Raw genomic sequence first — 15,345 nt, 5'->3', positions numbered from 1 at the left:
TCATGCACGCCATCATGTTGCTCAAATGTTTCAATTTGCAGTCGTATCCAAGCCGTCGTTTTATAATCAGAAAACATCCCGAAGCATTCGCCGTTCCAGCATGAAAGTGTGTCTTTAAATGTCTTCAGACACATGAAGGGGCATTTGAAAGAAATTCAAAAACATATTTGTCGCCATCTTAAGCGCAGTCTTCAGAAATCGTGAGCCTTGGCATGTAGTTCACATCTGATTTGCATTTAAAGTGCTCTCACAGGCATCAAAGCTGGTAAAATACTTTATCTAAAACAGTTGATATTTGATGATGAAATTAAACTAAATGTATCCTGAGTTTTTCGTAATGTCTATAAAATAAAATCTGTATTTATGGGAGCGACCTGGCAACTCGCCATGGCTGGTTGAAAATTCAGATGTTTCCACCTTTTTTGGGTGCCATCATTTGATGTTTATAGTTGAAAATGGGGGAAAAAAAAATCTCTATAAAGGCAAAGCTAATCTTGCATCTGGCCCAGTTGGGTGTTTTTGGAGAATGAATATTTAATGTGCTGCGAGATGATTAAATAAATTAATTATACAAGGGAAAAAAATGAAAACAACAAGTCCAAAACAGAGCAGAGGTGCAACAGAAACGTGGCTGAGATACAGGTGCAGCGGTTTAATAGAGTTTAAATATAATAAAACATCTGAAAATGCAAATAAAGCCCTGAAAAACATCACCTCATTGTCTCACATTATTTTGTTCAGCTTAACCCAGATCTGAAAGCAGGAGAAATCCAAGGTTGGTATCATGGATTCTTCTCTTCTTCACTGTAACAAATGGTATTAGCAGTTATATTTAGGGGGTTTGACAGCAGCTTGGCAGGCTGTAACTCAGGCTGATTCATTGTGTTGCTCACCTCTCCTCCAAACACAAGGAACAGACAAGCCATCAGGAAAATAGAGCTCCCAGTAGTATGTTGGGGGCCATCGCCTTGAGTGAAATATAGTCAGAAAAAGCTGTTCTGGCCTCGCCTAAGGGTATGAAGAGAGAAGATGTCAGTTCTGATCTACGTTATCCTGCTGAATTGTTTTGGATGCTTCCAGACTATAAAGATTTTTGCTAAAAAAAAAAAATGGAAAGGAGAAAATCCTGTTAAGGCTCCAGTAATCCATATTTTCACAATAACAAATAATATATAATGACTACATGTAATGCAAAGTGGGTCACTGGTAACTAAATTCAGACATTTTCTTACTAAGTTTGATTCCTGTAATCCTGTAAGGATCATGTGAGAAAGTTTTAACTTTGTTTTGATTCTGCAAACAATTCTCTCACCAACAGCCTGAATAAAACAATAAATACAACTGTAGTGCATCACAAGCCTATTTCATATATAAATAAAAATTGAAGAGAATAATCCCTTGACACCCATCTGCTGTTTTCAAACAGCTCTGTTGTCTGGAAGAGGACACGGGTAAATTTCTTCTGGTGCGTAGTGACCAAAACAATGCACTAATGCAGCTTAAAGTTATATGCAGATGAGATGATATTGTTACTAAGTCTAAAAATTCCCAGATGTGTGGCTTGATAGCAGGAAAAGGCATATAGAGTGATCCTGATGTAGCAAGAACTCTTGTCATTAGGCATTACAAGGAGATGATCTATAGAAATATACAAATAAATAAAAAAGCTCCAACAGTTATTCATATGCATAAAAATATGATATGATAGTCCAAACCATTGCTCACCTGAGCTGTTATTAATTGGTTAATCAGTTATTTATTTCATAACTGTTACTAGTTGTAAATTAGATCCAATGGTGGCCCAGTGTTACATCTTATCAGGATGCTAACAGCAGCTCTGTGCTGGCCAGTTTCCATTTCTTTTACTCTAAAATAAGCCCAGTTACATGTCCCGTGCACGCCTGCAGTCCTACTGTTAAAAGCTGCTTGTAGCCATGTTTATAAGGCTACAGGGACTGTGTGGAGTCAGTGAGCTTCGCTGTAGTCTAAAAAAGTTCATTTGATGAGGCAGCGGTCAGAGATCGCCTGAGTCACAGAGCGCTGTCACCATGTCCTCACCGACAGCAGCAACAGGGCGAGACAAGGCTGCATCAACATAAATGTAAAATACAAGTGACTAAAGTGACTTATGGGAGGATTGTGCAGCCCTCCTGCTTCAGAAGAACACGTCTACTGTCAGGGAAAAGATGAGTATATTATTTAGCACGAAGCTTGTGCAAGACATTAAGCTCTGTTCTTGCCTCTACGTCATGGCCTTTAACTAGAATCGGTTTCCAGAATGAGTACAAAGGCACATAAAGATGCACTCATATCCAAAAAATGTTTTCCTTACTTTCCTTGTTGTTATATAACATGTGACATTTGGAAAAATGTGTTGGCTTTTAACATTTCCAGTAAAGCCAGAGCAGCATTATCATTCATTAGGAGTCCTATTTCTGGCACTGGATGAATATAAGTTCAATAATAACACATCTTTTAACTTGTCCAGGTCTCTGTAAACTCCTAAGGGAAATACCTGGCTGAAATATCTAGTTGATAAATGCTTCAATATGTACTTTATACAGTGAGTCTTTCATAGTGTTTTTCACAGAAAACAGCTGCCTGCCACAGCTGAGAGCACTGAAAGTGACCAGAACAGTAAAGCTAGGAGTTTTATAACTAACATGATAATTTAAGGGTCCTGATTATTCTGTGTGCTCATCACTCCCTGCAAAATCTTAATTATTCTACATGAAAGGCTTAGTGTTTGTGGTCTCTCACTTGAAGTAGATGGGGCTGCATGTGTCTGAGAACTGTGGGAGCCTATAGATCTGTTTGTGCTTTAATCCGAAGTGCTTGTTACAGAAGAAACTATGAGACTGCGAAAGAAAACAGAGGCTGTCACTGCTTCCTCTCCGAGGTTGAATGTTGCACGCAAACAGTCATAAGCAAATAATGACTTTGGCGATATGGACAGAGACCTGCTGCATAGCTTGTTACGACTGAGGAAGACTACATCAGAAAGCTGTGAAATCTTGGTGACTTATCCCTCCTTTAATTACCTCTTCAATTTGCTTTCAATCCCCTCTTTGTTAAGCACCTATGGGGTTTTAGTGTAGCTTCCTCGCCCTCCTTTGCTGGCCTTGAATTTTGCTGCACTAATGATGACCTGGAGAAGAACATCATCACCCTTTGACTATACCAACACATAACGAAGGTCGAGGTATTGTAGTTTCTAGAGAGCTACGGCAAGCCTGTCGTTTCCAAGTCATGCTGTGATATGCAGTACTAGATTAAGTTTTTTTTGAAGCTTTAAACTGCTCTGTAAGCGATCAGCAGTTCACGTGGTAATGCACATTGCCCGTGAACAACCATCTGAGATTGAGCCAAACCAGTGATGATTTTCCTTCTTTTTATGCCTAATTAAGTGTGATTCAGACATAGATGTTTACAGTGATTGGAACGGATATACTGACCGCTAGGCTTCCATTTTAAGTAAATGCAAATGCATGAATACTTTGCAGAGAACTTTTAAAATACCAATTTTAGGGAGTTTGTACTGCATTGATCCTTAGATAACATTAGTTTTTTGAGACTTAAAGTTAGACATATACCCCAATTACCAATATATAACCTAATACTAGCTGATGAATTAGCTGGCGCACGTGGTTGGTTTTAAAGTACAGCCCTGGAGTAGCAAAATGTTACAGGTTATGAGTGTAAACTGCAATATTTAGAAATTAAACAGTGGTTAACCTTTAATTAAATAAGCATATCAATGCTTAGACCCCAAAGCTGCAGCCCAGCTGAGGGAGGAAGGCGGTCATCACATAAGAGTCAGTTAAAAGCTCCACTTCAGGAGCTGTGACACGACACAAACAAACACAACCCCCCGCCTTAAACCATCATCTGGGCTAATAACAAGTCCGGGTAACAACTCCGTAGATCACTGCACACCTTGGCCGCCACCTGAGCTCAGACTTCGTTATCTTTTACAACGTCCTGTGGCAGCTTGGTAGTCTGCTGGGATTTCATAATAGCTCAGTATTTCACCTCTCACTTTGCTCCTTTATTGGTTCCCCTCCTAACATTTTCTGGCCACAAAGCTCCCATGTGTGCAGAAGCGAAAGCCCCTCCTTCTTATTACCAACCTATTGTGAACCTTTTGATACACACAAGGGCACAGTGAAGTGCTGGGTGGTGGAAAAGTGGCGCGGGGGTGAGGCCGACCTCATTATCAGCCAGCTGGACACTCATACGCATCATTTTGACCCTCATCCCCCCTAACCTACACCCTCCTCCAACTGTGCGCCCATTCAGGCTCCTTCCATAGATTAGAATAGTGCTCTGTTGTATGCTGTGGGTATGGTTCCTATTAGTGAGCAGAGGAGACATGGCTGATGCCTGAGGGAAAGCTCCAGATAAACAGACACAAGTTTATGATCATGGGGTTGTAAGGTTTTTATTTATCCATGCTTTGTTACCATAGACACATGCTTGATGATAACAGAACGAGGAGTCAGAGTCTTGAAAAATAACTTGCTTCATGCTAATTATGAATTGCAGATGATGTGAGACGAGGCCTCCGTTCCTAACTACATGATAATCATGGGCTAAAGGATAATAAGCTGCTGATAAGGGCTTAATTGGGCCTGGAAGCTATCTTGAGAAGTCTGTTTACAGAAACAATCAGATGCACCAAAGTCTAAATGGGCTTATTTCTTTTTGCACTATTGCACTGGAGTAAGGAAGTATCCCATCTTTTGATTGCACCAAATCTCAAAGAAAGAGACTTTTAGTAACAGGAAATTATTTAAATTTAAAAGATTTTTTGTTTTTACTGGTTTTTGAGACTTAAAGTTAGACATATATACCCCAATACCAGTATGTCTCCAGTACTCTAATATTGGCTGATGAATTGGCTTGGCCGGTTGGTTGATTTTACAGGACAGCAGTCGAGGAGCAAAATGTTTATGTGTAAAACCAACAGTGTGGGTTCTTTGTCAGCCTCAACTTTGGCTACTATAACTGGAATACATTTTAAATGTCCATCACACAATATCACTGCTGCTATAACCTAAGTTTGGAAACCCATTGACGAGTCTGCTGACAAAGTCTCTGAAGACAAGGAGCAATTTTTCAGGGCTTCTGATAGAACTGATGCATGTTTGAGCAATGACTTCCTGTTGTATTCAGTGGTAGTTGTTTCCAAATACAGAGTTTTGGGCACAACTTTCTTCTATGCTAAATAGTCAATGTTTTCAAGATTGCATTTCAGCAAATACTCCCCCAATCTCTCCTTGCTCTTTACACAGTGTGTTTACCTGCACACAGTCAAAGGCTGCTTAAATGTGTTTGGTCAGCAGAACTCAAGCTGACTGCATAATGACACCAGAAAACCTTTGCCTACAGGTTCTACATATTCATAGGCAGATATGTTTATGGAGATTACTGTGACCTACTTCCACCATTGTAACCAACCCATTAGGAATGCAGCATGAACTGGTGTGATGACCAGCAAAACACTGGTGGCATTGTGGAAAAACAAAGCAAACCTGAATGTTTGGACTTTTAACAAAGAGGAAAAACCAGTTCCTTGTTTCTATGATGTTTCCTCAAACTGTGACCTCACTAAGCAGGATGGCCATGAACAAAACAGTACACGAGTTATAGCTGTACATCATATTCAGTGATTTAGTAGTTATTAGTAGGTATCTACATAAGTCAACCTTGAAGTTGTGTCCAAGTGTGTTAGAGTTACCTCTCACGATGAAGTAAACGTAATCCTCATCTTCCTCATCTCCCTCAGAGATTTTGGTTCATATTGACACAATAGCCTCACACAGTTGGTGCAGAATTGGGCTCAAAGTGTGCCAAGAAAATGTCCCTCACCCCACTATATCACCAGCCTGAGTGGTTGAGACAGTGGTTGGTTTTATGCTCTCTTGTTGTTCAGTTCTGACCCTACCATCTGAATGCTGGAGCAGAAATTGTGACTCATCAGACCAGTCAATGTTTTTCCAGTCTTTGATGAGTCTGTATGAATTGTAGCTTCAGTTTCCTGTTTCTGGTTGACAGGAGTGGCAGCCAGTCTGAAGATGTTCTTCTGCATACCTTGGCTGTAATGAGTGGTTATTTGAGTTACTGTCTTCTTGTCACATTGAAGCAATCCAACCATTCTCCTCTGACCTCTGATGTCAACAAGGCATTTTCACCCAGAGAGCTCATTGCCGCTCATTGGATATTTCTTTTCTTTTTTTGGACCATTCTCTACAAACCTTAGAGCGGGCTGTGTGGAAAATCACAGTAGATCAGCAGCTTCTAAAATACTCAGACTAGACCGTCTGGCACCAACAACTAGTCCTTTTCACTACGTTGGTGGACCATGTAGTGGAAAGGGATGACTCAGAGATTCTGTCCCCTGTTCCCACTAAATGTATGCTGTATGCATGTACAGATGAGTAAACTGCCCAAGTGAGCAGGTAATGGATGACTTCAGTTCTGGGATGCTAGAGTTGGGAAGTTGCAAAATACAAAGTTGCGAGTGATCTCCAGAGTAGTTCTTTACTTTTCAAGAGTTTTGACGTTTTTTTTATGTCAATACAACTTTCTGTTGTATGACCCAGTTTGTTGATTTTTCAATGTAAAACAGCCACTAATGATATTCAGACAAGTGAAGACTTCCTACTTTTTATTCTTTTTATATTCGATCAAAGGAAATCCCCCCTCTGTTCGGTTTGCGTGGGAGTGGGAATGTAATTTTGAGCGGCATCCGTCTAGGTCACCCGTATAAACACTTTTGACTCAAGTAAAGGAGATTTACATGCCAAATTGAAGCAAAGGTTTGGAATCAATGGTAATGAATGGTGCTGAAGTGGGTCAGCTATGAAAAATACCACAATGGGCTACATTTGTTTTGAGTTTTTGGTCGTTTCATCAGATTTGTTGATAATAACAGAGATTCATCTGTGTGCTGCTTTGGACAAAAGCGTCTGCCAAATACATGTGAAGGTAAAATATCACCAGCTTTATCCTTTATCCTCCCTTCAAAGATGAATTCTTAATCTCAGCTGCACCAACTGGTTCAAGACGGGTTGCACAAAAAAATAAGAGAGGATCTTTGTGTTCTGCATGTCTGTGCTGGAGAAATTTGTTGTGGCAGGAACAGCATGGGAAATGTAGTATCTCTTACCATTTCTGATTTGTCAGCATTATTTTGCCCGAGGGCGGGGTCGGCTCCGGTTGAGTGTAACTCGCCGATCTTATCCGTCTTCTCTGTACATCATGATGAGTTCAGAGCGACATTCGCCTCCCTTGCCCTCTCCACATGGCTCGCTTTCTTGTGCTGCACATTGCACAGCACTGGCACGCAGCCAGTCTGCTTTCCCAGAATACTCGCTGGACCTGCTGAAGAGTTTGGAGGCAGCTGACATGGCAGCTCTTCCCTCCTCCTGGCCTGTCTGAGCCACAGTGTCACTAATAGCTGTTAGCGTTGCTCTGCAAATGACTCCTAGTGACGCTTTAAATTATTATTTTATATGTGTATCTATACAGTAGCTTCACTTAGACTCTGGGATGTTTGGGAGTTTAGGCTTTTTAGGCTGGATGTGCACTGGATGACCTCCAGACAGAGCAGTAGTATGCAGCGCCAATGCCTTTCAGGTGTATTGGCCTCCTTTTTCACTTGTCTGTCTCTAGGGAAGAGTTTTGCTGTGTCTGCAGGCTTTTTAAAGCACTGTCCTGCAGCTCATTTTAAGTTACACACATTCCCACCTGGGAGCTGCCCTGTACAGTCTCATGACTTCACTGAGGGCTTTGTTATAAAGGGGTACGTGGGTGTCCATTCATTTTTCTTTGATTCAGAGGTGATCTCAAACAAACAGTCATTTAATATTTGTGGGATTGCTGCTGTTGTCCTCAAGCTTTTTTAGACTTCGGCAGTAAGACCTCACAGCAAGAAAGTTGTGGGTTCGAATCCGGACTGGGGCCTTTTTTGCATGTTCTCCCCGTGTCTGTAGGGGGTTCTCTATGGTTTCCTCTCACAGTTCAAAGAGATGCATGGGGATGGGTTAAGTGGTGGTTCTAAAGTAGCTGTTGGTGTGAATGTGAGTGTAAATATCTGTTTCTATGCATTAGCCAAAAGCCACAGCATGTCTTTTATCCTGCCGTCCTTCTCTCACCCCAACTGGTCGTGGCAGATGGCCCCGCCCCTCCCTGAGCCTGGTTCTGCCAGAGGTTTCTTCGTGTTAAAAGGGAGTTTCTCCTTCCCACTGTCGCCAAAGTCCTTGCTCATAGGGGGTCATATGATTGTTGGGGTTTTTTCTGTATGTATTATTGCAGGATCTACCTTACAATATAAAGCACCTTGAGGTGATTGTTGTTGTGATTTGGCGCTGTATAAATAAATTGAATTGAAACAGATTGGCGATCCATCATTGGGGTACCCAGCCTTTTACCCTGAAACTGCTGGAATTAGAGTCACAGGGCAGAAGAAAGTAGATAGATGGATGCCCACACTGCACTGTTTAGTTTAGTTTTTTTTGTTTTGCAGATTTTAGCTGTTCTTTTAACAGAATAATGAAGAATAAAGACGAGTGATGAGTTATGCATTTAAAGCTAGGAGGCGATTAGGTGCATTTTAAATGTTACTTTAAGATTATAGAGAATTTTCAAGGGTGTTTGTGTTATCTGGTTAATTCATGCTGACATTTTATTAAATGCTAATCATTTTCGTAAATAGACACTTTAAAAGATACTAATTCAGTGCAGGGCAGTCTGTGGTATCTATAGTCACTGTTAGGTTAGGTCAAGGGTAGCTAGCATTGGTTTGAAATTAAGCTCATGATGCTCTTTAGCATCATTTGCCAAAATCCATTTTTATGACTTTATGGGGACTGGACATCAGCCATGGCAGCATAATAGTCCACATCACATCTGCATATATAATGCATTTGACTCAGAGCTGCAGCAGAGCAGGTTAGTTGATCATATAAGTTCATACTGAGTCATTAAAGTTTCTCCACCTGCCTAATCCTGCCATGTAACATGTCAGTTGTACCATCAGTGTTAGCACAAGCAGGGACATTAAATAATTTCTTCATTATAAAATCAGGTATTAGGCTTGGTAGCTGAGTTTGATTTCAATAATATTACCAGTCCAACAGCAAACAAATGCAGCTACGGCTATGTAGTTTTAGTTCAGATCATTTGTACCTTACAGTGTTCAAAATGCAGTGTTGACGTAGTCAGGCAGACTATAAGAAGCCCTACCTTTGCAGCAGACTTTACAAGAAAGAAAATAACGAGTTGTTTGGACTTGGCTCTACTCTCCAGGCTGGAAATGTGTTCAGAACAAAATGCACTTGTTCTCTGAAGCTGGTTCACTTTGCCAGACTGTGTGCCTTTCATAGCAGAAATATCAATCACCACTTCCCTCCTCTCGCCTTTAGCGGTCGGGGTGCAGTCTCCCCGTTCGACTCCACCACCAGCTCTCTCACCGAGCCACAGGGGGAGGTTGCCAGTTCTGCACTTGTCATCCTTCCATAGTAGCGAGGGGGCTAAATTAGGCCCGCAGTCGCTCAGAGTTTATCATTAGCTGGATCCAGGCTGTCAGCTCGCTCTTTTAGAGTCGCAGTGTTTGATGAAATTTTAAGGCAACTCACAGATACAAATTTTGTGGGACAGCGTGATGCACTCTGTCAAAAAAAATGTATTTACCAAAAAATAAGCTCCAATTCTTTAGAGTGCTCGTGCCAAAATAAACAAAGTAAAAAAAGTTTTGTTTTAAAGTAAAGTAAAACAAAACTTGGCTTATTTAAGCTCTCCTTTGCAAATATGTTGGTTTTAAAATATGTAAAATTTTCATATTTACCTAACTAACGTACCTTCCACACTAACTATGAACATTTTTCCATGAGATATAACAAAGAACTACAAATCATGGCACCAAGAGCTTTACAAATAGAGCCAAAAGTGACAGAATGGGAGCATATGACTTGATGTTTTTACACTGAGCCTCTCTGCTTGTGATTGGGCTCCTCATACGGGATAAGCTGAGAAATCCTATTGAAATAGCAATGTTTAAAACAATATTTTAGATTTGGATAGCTCATCGCTGGTGGAGATGTCTATGGGGTTTTTGTTTTGTCTATATATTTTTTTTTTCTTTTATGTTGATTTTCTTTTGTGCCAGTGATGATTATCATTGTTGATGTCCTACTATTTAATTTATGTGTTTCTCAAACTCGTGTTTTATATCAAAGTAAAAGTAACGGATAAACCAGAACATTTTATTTACTAAATGTACCTATTAATGCGTCAGTCATTCATGCACAGACTAGTTTTTTGTTGATAATAACTCAGTTATTATCAACAAATTGTGGATCGACTCACTTTTGACATGTGACTGGTCGCTTTGATGGACACCTAAGGTTACTGCATTAAATCGAATTACACTGTGGCAGGAACAGAAGCCACAGTGGGTTTTTTAAACAGTATTTCTTTACAATTTGGAAAATTGTAATACAAATACCCCCTCTCCCAAACATTAAAGCAACCCACTAACCACATAAGGATAAGCGGAAGCGAATGGATGGATGGATATTTGAACTTCAGCCTCCACACGGAGTCTCGTCAGCATACATTAGAACTTCTTACTTTACCACCAGCCTTAAAAAAAGCTTCATCGCATAGAGTTTCCTTTTAATGTTCCACACTGCCACTGATCTGTTTAGAGACTAAACTGAAGATGCGCTTAATAAGGTGGATGGAAAAGTGCTCACGGAGATAAAACAATAACACGAAACGGCGCTTCTTTTTAAAAGCGTACATTATCAGGTGAAAAACACCTGATCAGAACATCGAGAGCAGGTGCTGTTAGTGTAATTATAACATCCCTCTGTGTTCAGAAGCTCCTGCTCCTTGTCTCAGTTCTTCTATTTCCAGGTCAGATTTTTCGATTTGGCCGTCTAGAGCCATCCGTTACCGTGGCAACCAGTGATGGATAGCACAGCCAGCCACGGGTCATTAATTACTGTGAGAAGATTTTCTTGCTTTACTAGCTACTGTTCACAGGGCAACCAGGCAGTGTGTCCTTTGACTGTGAGCCAGCTGAGACATCTTTACCGTGAGTTAGTGGAAGCATTTTTGTTTGATGTACAGTAGTGTGCAAAACCAGACACCAGCGGGACTTGAATTCTACATTTCCTTATTATCTGCTTACTATTATGATGATGGATACTCTTATTACACATGGCCAAAGCTTCAGACAGTGAGTTCAGTTATGTGCCATTAGTTTGTGAAGATCGAGCTTCAGACTGTTTCAGGCAGTGTTTTTTTTTCATACTCTTGAACGTGTAAATCAGAGGCCATCTTAGTAAGTAAGTAAACTTTATTTATTAAGCGCTTTTCGCAGATAGACAATCACAAAGCGCTGTACATAAATATTAAAATAAACAATAAAATCGATAGACAATGTACACAATATAAAAGATCAAATGTAAATAATGTAAAAAAAATAAAAAAAATCTTAGACACAGAGCTCTGACTATGAGATAATAGAGGCTCCGCTGACCTGCTGTTTGACCCTACCAAGGGGCAGCCACTTACAACAAAGCTGTCTTAAAGCTGGTGGTCTTAAAGACAGAGGAGCTACTGTGTCTAGTGTCAGACAGCTGATGATGCTAAGGCTCAAAAATAAGATAATCAGGTGATATTTTGAACTGTGAAACATGCAAAGCTACTTTAGTAAAGTCAAGGAATAGAAAATGTGGAGGTGAAAATGAGGAAAATTTGCCCAATTTGAGGAAAAAGTACAAAATAATGAAAATATTCAATAATCTCAATGTCAACCGCCTCATGTAGATCAGCTGGTTCCCGACCTGGAGATCTGGATCTCATCACTTGGCCACAGGATAAACCAGAGTGTCTCAAACCTTTCATTGCATTTCTAATTGTTACTGAGATGTTTGTTAAATTTGTAATGCATCACCATTTCACATTTTAAAGAATGTGTCATGTCTGACTTTGGACATCTTTATGTTATTATCTCAAATGCAACTCCCGAAGTTCATGAGACAGCAGGTTTCTTTAATCCTTAGAGTGAAATACTAAACAGTTGGTAGACAACGTGACCTCTTTGGTGACTTGACCATTTTGAAGCTGAATTTACACTGAAATTAAACGTCAGTGTCCACAGAAGCAGCTACTTGTCCCGCTCCTGGTTTCATTATTAATCTCATCAGTTATGTGTACATGCTGCAGACTCCTCGAGGCTGACAATAAGGAGACTACCTTCCTTTTCTCACTCTTATCTTTCTTTACCTGCTCTTATATCCTGTTATCATGACAAAGATAACAGGGGATCATTGCTGCCTGTCTTTGCTATATTAAATATCTTTTCCCCTACTATACTGCTTATAAATCAGCATTGTGCAACACGGTACTTCTGCGCCCTATAAGTTTTCATGCTTGGTCTCTGAAGCTTAATAAAGTACTCAAATGAATGTGGCCTGTCTGCGTTTCATGATGGCACCTTGAGGTGGAGCTGATTGTAATTATACGTTTGAGAGAAGCTTCTGATGCTAATGGGAGCACTCACTGAAGTGAAGCCTCTCCTCTCTCTTGTTTCCTCTTACCGTGGGATCTGCAGTGTCAGCACTGCACTCGAGCCATTCAAGAGCCAGCTTGCATGTTAATGTATGACACGTGCAACACAAATGCACACACTAATGACTAATGCATGTCTTACATTGCGAAATCTGACTCGCTTGAGGAAAACCCTCTCTTGCACAGTTATTTTGTTTTGCTAAATAGTTTCAGCACTCGCGCAGTGATTGACATAATTTAGTAATTATTAACAGTTAATTGCAGTTTTCTGTTGTTATTTCGAAGCAGCATGAAATGACAACACTCCTCTGTTCTGTAAAAGAGATTAGCGGGAGTGTTTCTGCTAAACTCCTGCCGAATTTCTTAATGCCCCCGTAAGTTGTGTCGAACTTGTGTCTTTGGATCGTGCCAGCTGGCAGAGTGGCATCGTGTTTTCCACGAGCAGCATGCCAGGCCGTCGGGTTGTTCAGGGAGATTTGTAAAGCGTGAGCGAGAGCGGTAGTGACATGGCCCATAAAAGCTCTTTTGTGCTTCTCTTTATTGCATGTTGGGTCTCAGACAGAGGTCAGGGGCGGCTTAGTGGAGAGGAGCGATATGGGAGTGACCCTTCGCTGCTCACGCGTGACCTCCTGCAGACACTCATCCACAAACATTTACTCAAACACACACACTCAGGTAGGCATATTGTATTCCCGCTGCCTTGCAGGACGATAAATATATATATACTCTGCATGTCAGCATCGGTTGCTACAGCTACCGGTGCTGACTCCTTAGAGAATTCTTGGATTTTTCTTTTTTTTTACTGTCTACATGCTGCTGTAGGACCTGGAAATCTCTGGTGGGCATCCAGGAATAGCAGCACTGTTGATGCTTCATGCAAAGCGCCTGATCTTTTACTGCCACAGGATTATTGCAAAAGCAGTAAGAATAGTGAATGAAATTTGCAGTTTCATATATTTTAATTTTAATTAATTTTTTTTTTTTTTTTTTACAGTTTGAATGTATCACAGCAAAATGTTAACAAATTTCTGCATATTGACATTATGATATTTTCTTTTTTTTTAATATTTTAATTTGTCTGCAACATTGAAAGTCCTGTGTTTTTGCTGGAACATGCATCACAGAATTCCAGTATTTTTAATGGTCTATCCATCCAAATTCTTCCACTTGTCTAATTCAGGGTTGCAGGGGGGCAGGAGCCTATTCCAGCTGCCATAGGGTGCAGGGTACACCCTGTAGAGGTTGATGCTGCAAAATAAAATAATTGAATACATACACAAAGTATCTCGCAGCTGGAGTCACCAGTCATGCTTCATCTGTCACATCAAAGGTTAACACTTCACACCCTGTAATAAACCCAATGATGGATGTGTTTACTTTAAAGCTAGTATCAATACTTTGGGGCACTCTTATTGCTTTGACATAATAGTAAGTGAATGTGTGTGTGTGTGTGTGTGTGTGTGTGTGTGTGTGTGTGTGTGTGTGTGTGTGTGTGTGTCCACATGACACATTTCCTCTATCGTCATTAAGACTCGGATCTCTCATATTTCTTATAGCAAAGAATAAATAGAAATGAATATATGACTTAAATGTGCAACAAAAATAAAAATTCTATACAAAAATCACACAAGAGGGGTGTGATGGTGAGAACAAGTCAGAGGAAGAAGCTGTTCGTTTTCCTTTTACCTCTCTATCCAAGAAAATATCTGACTGTACCTGTGAAAAGCGAGAGTGTATTCACCAGAAATGCTGCCTATTTTATTTGTCTGGTTTGTTTGATAATGGGCAAGTTACAGTTTATCAGTGTTTTCAGTGAAAACATCTGTGTCTGTGGCCAAACATGGTACTGAGTAAAGAACAAACCAAACAGTAAAGATGCAAAACCTGAATGTTAAGCTTCCAAAATACTAAAAAGCTTTGCTGGGCTGAGGGGAACTGCAGGGTTTGATGATACTTCTCAGTGAATTTGTCACCGTGAAGTGGCAACCTCTGGGGATGCAACAATAAAAGCAACACAGAAGGTGGCATTAACTGGCAGCTCCCCGAATGGCAGTTTGCTTGAAAAATGAGTCAGTGCCCACAGACTTCTCCAAATTTAGAGCAGAAATTTCAAAACTAGTTTGTTCTCTGCAGATAATTTCCTCCTTTGTGACAATTTTTATATGACTCACCCATTTAAAGTATTTGAAATTATACATGATTAAGGATTTAATGCTTTGAGAGACAAGTGGATGGTGTCACTGGAGATTGAAATTACCAGAGCATTGCAGGGTCTCAGCTAACATGAGTCACTGAACTGGACCTCTGCACTGTGTTTGTAGTTTTGGCTCCTTCTGGAGAATTTTTCATCATTTATTTGTCCCAAAAAATGGCTAACCAAGTTGGATAGTTAGCCTATAACTTGGCACACAACCCTCTTATCCAAAAACTCAAGGTTCACTGTTGCTACACCTGTTTCGTATAGTCAATCTAGTTCACTACAAGCAATCTCTTTAATAACACACAAATAAATTTGTTTCATTGCTTTAAAAAGCATCGCTGAGTATAGTTTTAAAGTCTTAGATGACGGTTTTATTCACACCAGTGCCATCCTTTGTGCCAAAACGTGCCCACTTTGAATTTTACCAGCTTTTTAATGGCAGTCGTGTTCATTTTCTCCCGCATGCCTCTCCTAAGTTCTGCTCCTGCATTCAGAAGCAAACTCTGGCTATAAAGACCTCTGAGGTGGATCAAAATCTCTGGACAGGTACTGATGTTAAG

At 40.3% G+C, this 15,345-nt stretch overlaps 1 protein-coding gene across 1 annotated transcript in view; it reads left to right on the top strand.

Annotated features, from left to right (window-relative positions):
• mtcl1 (microtubule crosslinking factor 1) overlaps window positions 1-15,345 on the top strand; it is a 78,425-nt gene that overhangs the window by 13,537 nt on the left and 49,543 nt on the right.

Source organism: Oreochromis niloticus, linkage group LG18 (assembly GCF_001858045.2).
Source record: "Oreochromis niloticus isolate F11D_XX linkage group LG18, O_niloticus_UMD_NMBU, whole genome shotgun sequence".
NCBI lineage: Eukaryota > Metazoa > Chordata > Actinopteri > Cichliformes > Cichlidae > Oreochromis > Oreochromis niloticus.
Note: the sequence above shows the minus strand (reverse complement) of the source record. Positions and strands in the feature narration are given on the sequence as shown.